The 7500-nt window shown below is 35.7% G+C and overlaps 2 protein-coding genes across 4 annotated transcripts in view; both read right to left on the reverse strand.

Moving 5' to 3' along the window:
• Window positions 1–1052, reverse strand: part of LOC125028516 (tudor and KH domain-containing protein-like) — a 10525-nt gene extending 9473 nt beyond the window's left edge. Inside the window, exon 1 of the mRNA XM_047617865.1 lies at window positions 865–1052. The gene's annotated coding sequence lies outside the window, so the exon portion shown is untranslated. The remainder of the gene's footprint in view (window positions 1–864) is intronic.
• A 2926-nt stretch (window positions 1053–3978) lies between these two features.
• LOC125028545 overlaps window positions 3979–7500 on the reverse strand; it is a 20040-nt gene continuing 16518 nt past the window's right edge. For all 3 annotated transcript variants that reach the window (XM_047617925.1, XM_047617922.1, XM_047617924.1), the window contains exon 6: window positions 3979–7500. This exon is cut by the window's right edge and continues 331 nt beyond it. The gene's annotated coding sequence lies outside the window, so the exon portion shown is untranslated.

Genomic DNA, 7500 nt, shown 5'->3' on the forward strand with positions numbered 1-7500 from the left:
AAATTTTTAGCAATTTTAGTAATAAATAAATGAATGAATTAATAAAAAAAATCCCTTCTTTAAAGCAAAGTTCTCAAATTTTCTATGTCATTAAAATGTTTATAGAGTTGAACTAAATATGTCTGCAACCCATTTGAACTTCCTATACTATATAACTGGAATCTTGCAAAGACATAAATGCAATATTAAGCTTATTGAAAATAATTTTCGTTTCATGCTAAGAACAAGAACAAGAACAAGAACAAAAAAAAAAAAAAAAAAAAAAAAAAAAAAAAAAAAAAAAAAAAAAAAAAGCTTCCAAATTCCTTATGATAATTGTAAATTAATGAAGTCTCATTAACCCTTTGACTCTAATCAATTTAAACATAAAAATTCAAATGACCAGACCTAAATTCCAAAGGTTAATAATTATAACTATATATAAGAAATAAATAAAATAATTATATAAAAAATATAACACTAATAAAACCAATTAATTGTAGATTGAAAATAACATTGACTTTCAAACAACCATCAACCATAGACAACAAGAGACATAAACACAGACAGACAGAAATAAACACACAAACACACATAGGCACAGACATAAACACAGACACTGACATAGAAATAGACACAAACAGACAAATATTACCAGACATAAGCACAGACATGAACACACACACATACACAGAAACAAACATAGACATAGACATATTAACAAACACAAACACAGACACAGAAATAATCAGACATAGACGCAGACAAAGATATAGACAGACATAAACATAGACACGCTGACACAGAAAAACAGACATACACACAGACACAAATATAAAAAGAAATAAACGCCATCACGAAAAGGGACTCAGTTGATAAGCTTACTTTGACAGATATTTATTATTACTATTATCATCCTTATTTTTAGATTTTCTCCCATGACTGAAGTTTCTTGAACGTCAAAACAAAGTCCTAAAACAGTTCTACAATATCATATCCATACTTAACACGTCAGAGAGTAATAAAAACGATAATTATTTCTTCCTTTCACAAAGCCTGACGAAGCACTGAGGTTGTTTGTTTACATTGAAATTCGTGTCACGTGGAAATCTTTCCTTTTCAGACTCTGTAGGGGGACGAGAAGACAGAGACAGGAGGGGAAAATATTGCAGAGGGATTTTATTTTCATGTCCTATTTGCCTATATGTGTAAACTAGCCTGAACAACGGCACATAAGTAAGAAATGTGTATCAGGCCATTGTGCGAATAGGCCGTTTCGAATCCTTCTTGGAACACTCGTTCGAATCCTTGGAGGAAACCAACTTGTTTCCTCTTTTTTCCTTGATGTTTTTACTATTTTCATATATTTGAAATAAAAAATACTCATTTTTAATTATCATTCTACTTTCTCCCTATACGGCGATTTAGGAAACATACCTAAGAGCCTTAAAATAGCGGATTAGTAGGAAATGTCTATCAGAACGTTGGGCGAATAGCCCGTTTCAAGTCCTTCTTGGAGTACTGGTTCGAATCCTTTGTTAAAACAGACTTGGCTTCTTTTTTCCGTTTTTCGTATTAAAAAGAACAACTCAGATTTGAATTATCATTTTATTTTCTTCCTATTTGGCGATTCAGGAAACATACATGATAGCCTTAAAATGGCGGATAAGTATGAAATGTCTATCAGAACGTTGGGCGAATAGGCCGTTTCGAATTCTTCTTGGAGCACTGGTTCTGATCTTTAGTTGAAACACACTTGGCTTCCTTTTTTTCTATATATATATATATTTTTTTTTTTACTATATTCATATATATAAAAAACTTTAAATTATCATTCTACTTTCTTCCTATTTGGCGATTCAGGAAACATTCATAATAGCCTTTAAATATCGCACAAGTAAGAAATGTCTATCAGAATGTTGTGCGAATAGGCCGTTTCGTATCCTCGGAACGCTGGTTCGAATCCTTAGATGAAACAAACTTAGCTTCCTTTTTTTCCCCTGGTGTTTTTTTTAGTATTTTCATATATTAAAAAATTTGATTTATCATTCTACTTAATTCCTATACATAATAGCCGTAAAATAGGCCGTAAGTAAAAAAAATGTCTATCAGAATATTCTTCTTCATCTGTCTACTTATCCAAATCCTTAACTCACTTACCCTAATGATCTTTGATGTTGACGTGGCAGAAAATTCTCAATAAATAAATTAGTGACAAACATGGCCTCTCTTTAACCTTTCAGCTTTATTCATATTTAGTGATCCGGAAAATGTACAAAACAGCCGGAAAATAGCGCAGACGTAAGAAGGTTTATCATTATCTTCGAAGCCTCCTTCAACACTAGTTCGAATCCTTAGCGACAAAAAATTTGGCTATTTTTTCGTGTTTTTAACATCTACATGTATTAAAAAAAAAAAAAAAAAAAAAAAAAAAAAAACGATTGTCTCATCTCTCATTTATCTTTCTTCTTTCATCGCTTTTCGCGATTCAGAAAAGGGGCCGAAGCAATTTTTCATTTTTTTGTCTTAATGTAAAAAAAAAAAAAAAAAAAAAAAAAAAAAAAAAAAAAAAAAAAAAAACGAAAAAGGAAAAATTCTCTGGACTAGAGAAGTATCCACTAAATATTAATCTAAAGAAAATGGCGTTAATTTCTTTCTTCTTCTTCTTTTTTTCTTTTTCTTTTTTTCCTTTTTTCTCTTTCTTTTCTTCTAATCTTCCTTTTTCTTTTTTTCTTTTTTTTTCTTTTTTTCTGCTATTCCTTTTTTTCTTTTTTCTTTCTTTTTTTTCTTTTCTTTTCTTATTTTTTCTTTTTTTCCTTTTTCTCTTTTTTACCCCATGAGTTCTAAAATTTCGTGCTTCCTTTAATTAATTCTATGATTCTCTTTCTCTGTCTCTGTCAGCATTTCATCCTAGCAATTCTTGCAATTTCTTCAAATTCTCCTTGAGACACCCACACACACGCACATATATACATACATATATAGATACAAATTTATATACATATATATATATTTAATATATAATATTTAAATGTGTGTGTGTGTGTGTGTGTGTGTGTGTGTGTGTGTGTGTGTGTGTGTGTGTGTGTGTGTGAGTGTGTGTGTGTGTGTGTGTGTGTGTGTGTGTGTGTGCTTACATTTTTCCCGCAATTATCAATCAATTTCGCATGTCGAATTTATGATTTATTCCCTTAACAATTACCGGTTAAGGAGTAATGAAGTACATTTCACTTCTGTGGACTTTCCACTTTTTATTTGCTGTTATTTAAATTTTAGAGAGACGTGACGATGAACTTCAACGTATTATAATCAGTTCTGTATGGAAGTCCTACGTATATTGAATATTTTATCATGTCCGATTATTTCTGCCTCGTGTGAATTTGATGATGCAAACGACAAAAAAAAAAAAAAAAATGTTTACAGTTATTATTATTTTTAGGAATCAAGTTGATACGTTCGTTGTCCATTGTCTGTATTATTGAGGAATATTGTTTTTCGTTGTATTTTCTTTTTCATTTTCGTTTATCGACATGTGCTTCCTAATTTTATTTGTCTGTTCATTGTGTTTTTTTTCGTCATGTTTTTATTTATTTATTGTCTTTACCCTATTAAATATTCAAGTTTTGATGGTGGAGGCATATTAATTCTGCATATTTGTTTTAAGCCCTATTCTTTGTGAAAATTTTTTTCGTGTTCTTTCTTTCTTGATGTTTTTTTTATTTTTTTTTTTTATTTTTTTTTTTTTTTTTAGTATCCCCTTCTTCTATGCTTTTCCTGCGTGTCTATCGTTCATTTTACCATCATCACTTTGTCGAATTCACATCTTCCTTATAATTTTGTTTATTCTTATTCACCTTTAGTCGACTGTTGACAGGGAACATTCCTTTAGGCCATTCACAACAGGATCCTTTATTAGCCTACAAACCATCACTTCTACTTCCCTGGACATGGCGGGAGAAGGGAGAACGTGAGGCTGGAGAGGAAATGAAAGAGAGAAAATTTACTAGACTCGTAATTTATTTGGCTTTTCTAACATAATACGAGTCACATAAATGCATCTGCAGCGAGAGCCATTTATGACGACATTTATAAGTAATATTATCATTATTATAATTACTATTTACAGTTTAACACATACACATTGGCTTCTGTATCTTGAATTTTTTTTAAATATCTCATTACTTCAAGTGGTCATTATTTTACCCCATGAAGCTAGCAACATTGAGTTTTCATATATATGACACAAAATATTGGGCAGCAAAAATAAATAAAACATCTATTATGCATAGATACGAACGCTATACACTAGAATCAGTCTGTAGCAAAACTAGCTTTGCTTTGGACATTTAACAGTACAATAGACAAGTACAGCACACAGAGAAGACAAGAGTAGATGATGAGTAAATGACAAGTAGTTGACATATAAGTGAGAGTGCCTTGGTCTCCCCCAGCAAAAATATAATAACAATAATAAAAATGAAAATAAATAAAACGATTATGACTGTCCGGGACTTACTGCGTTTATGATCACCTTGTCTCCTCAACTTTTTTTTTTTTTGACTTGGCAGCCAAATCAAACAGTACTCAAAATAGTTATATATAGTACTAAATGCGGAAACTAAGAGTACGACAAACTGCAGCACCTAACAGTTTCCCAGGCCTGGCTGTCTCTTCAAAACTGGCCTTACAACAGCACATCAGTCAATCCCGAACCAGGTCAATGTGGTTGTCACCGACCGGACTTTTGAGTACTTGAACGCACTACACGCACCTTGACGAACTGTACATTATCAACTGAGGTAGTTGGTTTGTGGCAAGTGGAATCATAGTAGAGCTGGAGGGAACCAGGACCTCTTTGCTAGGGACCTGAAGGGCTCTCCACGTGACAGGGCAGTCAACTAGATGGGTAGCCACACCATCCGAGTTTTTCTTTTTTCTTTAAGAGTGTTGCGGTTGGTTATAATCTCACGGTGTCTTCTGCACCTGTTTAGGAGACAATAGGACGGCAGATAAGCACACAAGAGTGGGCCTACGCAGAGCTCAAGCTGGACCAAGACACAAGCCAGGCTGACCCTCATGCACCGACACAAAGGGAGGAGTGCCTTCCATCCCTGCGACTCCGCCTTCTGGAGCCGCACAAGAAGTGGTGGTGACAGGGGCAGCCATCACGCCTTAACATTGCAACTCCCCAAGTGGAGATGGTTGCTTGGACTACTCTAGGCTGGCCTAGGATTCTGGGGGCAGCGGGAGCACAGGTTCCAAGCGACTACTGCCACTAACCAGGGAATGAGATCAAGTAATACTGCCTCCATCCTAAAGGGAAGAGAATATCAATAAAATAGACGATTTATTGTAGGTAGTGACAGCATGGTTTGTCTCACGGTAGATTGCTGGAATTTGCATTTCGGGATGGAGGCAGAGCCCAAGCCCGTGCAGAGCCTGGCAACCCTCGATGGAAGTGGAGAACGGTTCCTGACCTCTCCTCTATAGGATGCTGGACTAGCCTGCTTCCAGGCAGACCAATCAGGCGTCTGCCCGGACTGGGAGACAACTAAATGCCAAGAAACATACTCTAGTAAACCTCGCGCCATACAAAACTCATTGACCAGAGCTAGCCAGCCAGCTCGGCAAGTAGAAAACGATAAGGAAAGAGAATGAACTTTTGGAGACTGTGGTGCCTCACCTTGGATTTCAGAGGATGCCAGCGCAAGGACACCCGACACCCTCTTCCGACAGTGTCTTGGCTTACGGCTTCTTAGTGTGCAGGCTATTACACGTGGCAAATCATTCATGGAACTTCAACTCAAGAGTAATTGGTGAAGGGGAAAATTATCATGGGACTTTTTGTTAACCTTGCCAATTATCCACATTTATTTATTTTTCATTTTTATTATTTTCATTTATATAAAAAAATAATCACGACCCCCGTGATTCGTTTATGATTTAGTGGTCTGACAGTTATTTACTCTCAAATTGTTGCAGATTACCAAATACTGCAATTGCATGAGACAAGAGAGAACAGATGAATTCTTACCTTACGCAACATCTAATAAAGGTAATATTAATTTAATGTCTTCTGTTGATGCTATTTGAAGTCCACAAGTATTATTCCAATGACATTGCACGACGACGTCTAGCAGTAAAGAGGCTTCGGACTTAAACCGGTCGTTGATTAAAACTCGGTCTTCAACAAATCAAAAAGAATACAAGTTGGAAATCGAAATGATCAACAGCTGTGGGAATACTGCATTATAGCTGCCAGTATCCCAAATCGTATTCTAACTATCAAACCTACATTATCCATCTATAATTTTACCCCTTCGTCACCGGCAAATAATGAACTCAAGGCACTACTTGCACCTAAGAAGAGCATATTGTATATTCATTTAAAGACATGATCCCCTGAAAAGAAATATGAAGTTCTGAAGACTATAAAGGCAATTCAGTATTTCTTTCTTTGCATGAACTTAATGCGTATAAGTAGTATTTTTTTTGTAGTATAATAAAGATGAAAAAATGTATAAAGTTATAAATATAATCCTTTTATGGACATGCAGTGAAGAGGATTTATTTATTTTTAGTAGTCAATGTTTTTAATACAAACCCAAAGGCGATTAAACCCGAAAGATATAATGAAAATGTTTTTGAGTGGGAGATAGCAGCCTGAGACAAGCAGTTCTGGTACAAACTGGCACCTGTCCCTACACCATTCATCTTTGTGTTGAAAACAAAATATATCATTCCATGCTCACTCATGTTACAAAGAGAGAAATTTACAACTAAGAGTAAAGAAGGAAAGACAAATTATATACACCGAATAATATCTAATGAAATCACTTCAATCAAATTAAGTGGTCTAGCCAATCCTAGTCTTGTAAATGCAAAGTCAATCAAGGCACATTCCATTGTGTATAAACACCATCGCTCGAGCCACATCCTCAGTATTTACACTAACACTTCACTCTCACATTTTGTTGCTGAACAGAAGCACTAGACACTTACAACATTTTAAACACTTAATATATAGTCTATATGGCTATGTACAAGTATACATGTCTTTTGTTCTTTGATCCCCAGGATCTGACCAAGCAAAACTGGCGTGCACAACTCAGAACACAAGTGCTCACAGACAGAGCACACAAGTCCAAGGAAGATCGCATGAGCTGTCCAGTGCTCCCGAAGAGCAGCGGTGCTCACGACATTTCCTCATGCTTCCCGATGGATTCATGTGCAGGTGATGACGGCGCAAGGGCACAGTCAGCCTACAGGCCAGTATTCGTTGCTTTGACCGTGCGGCGGCTCTGCAAGCCCGACCAAGGCCATCAGCTACAATACAGGACTTACTAGTGGCTGGGTCTACTGAGGGTGAGAAAGGAACTCACTCCAGTCTTTTAATATCTCAACTGGTGGACACGTGCGCATACTGTCCCAGGCACCATGGATCCAATGCAGGCTTGCTTATATCTATGACTACTTGTTTCTTTGGCTTGCTTACACTACACTGTGGCACCTCACAACCCT

Source organism: Penaeus chinensis, chromosome 9, assembly GCF_019202785.1.
Source record: "Penaeus chinensis breed Huanghai No. 1 chromosome 9, ASM1920278v2, whole genome shotgun sequence".
NCBI lineage: Eukaryota > Metazoa > Arthropoda > Malacostraca > Decapoda > Penaeidae > Penaeus > Penaeus chinensis.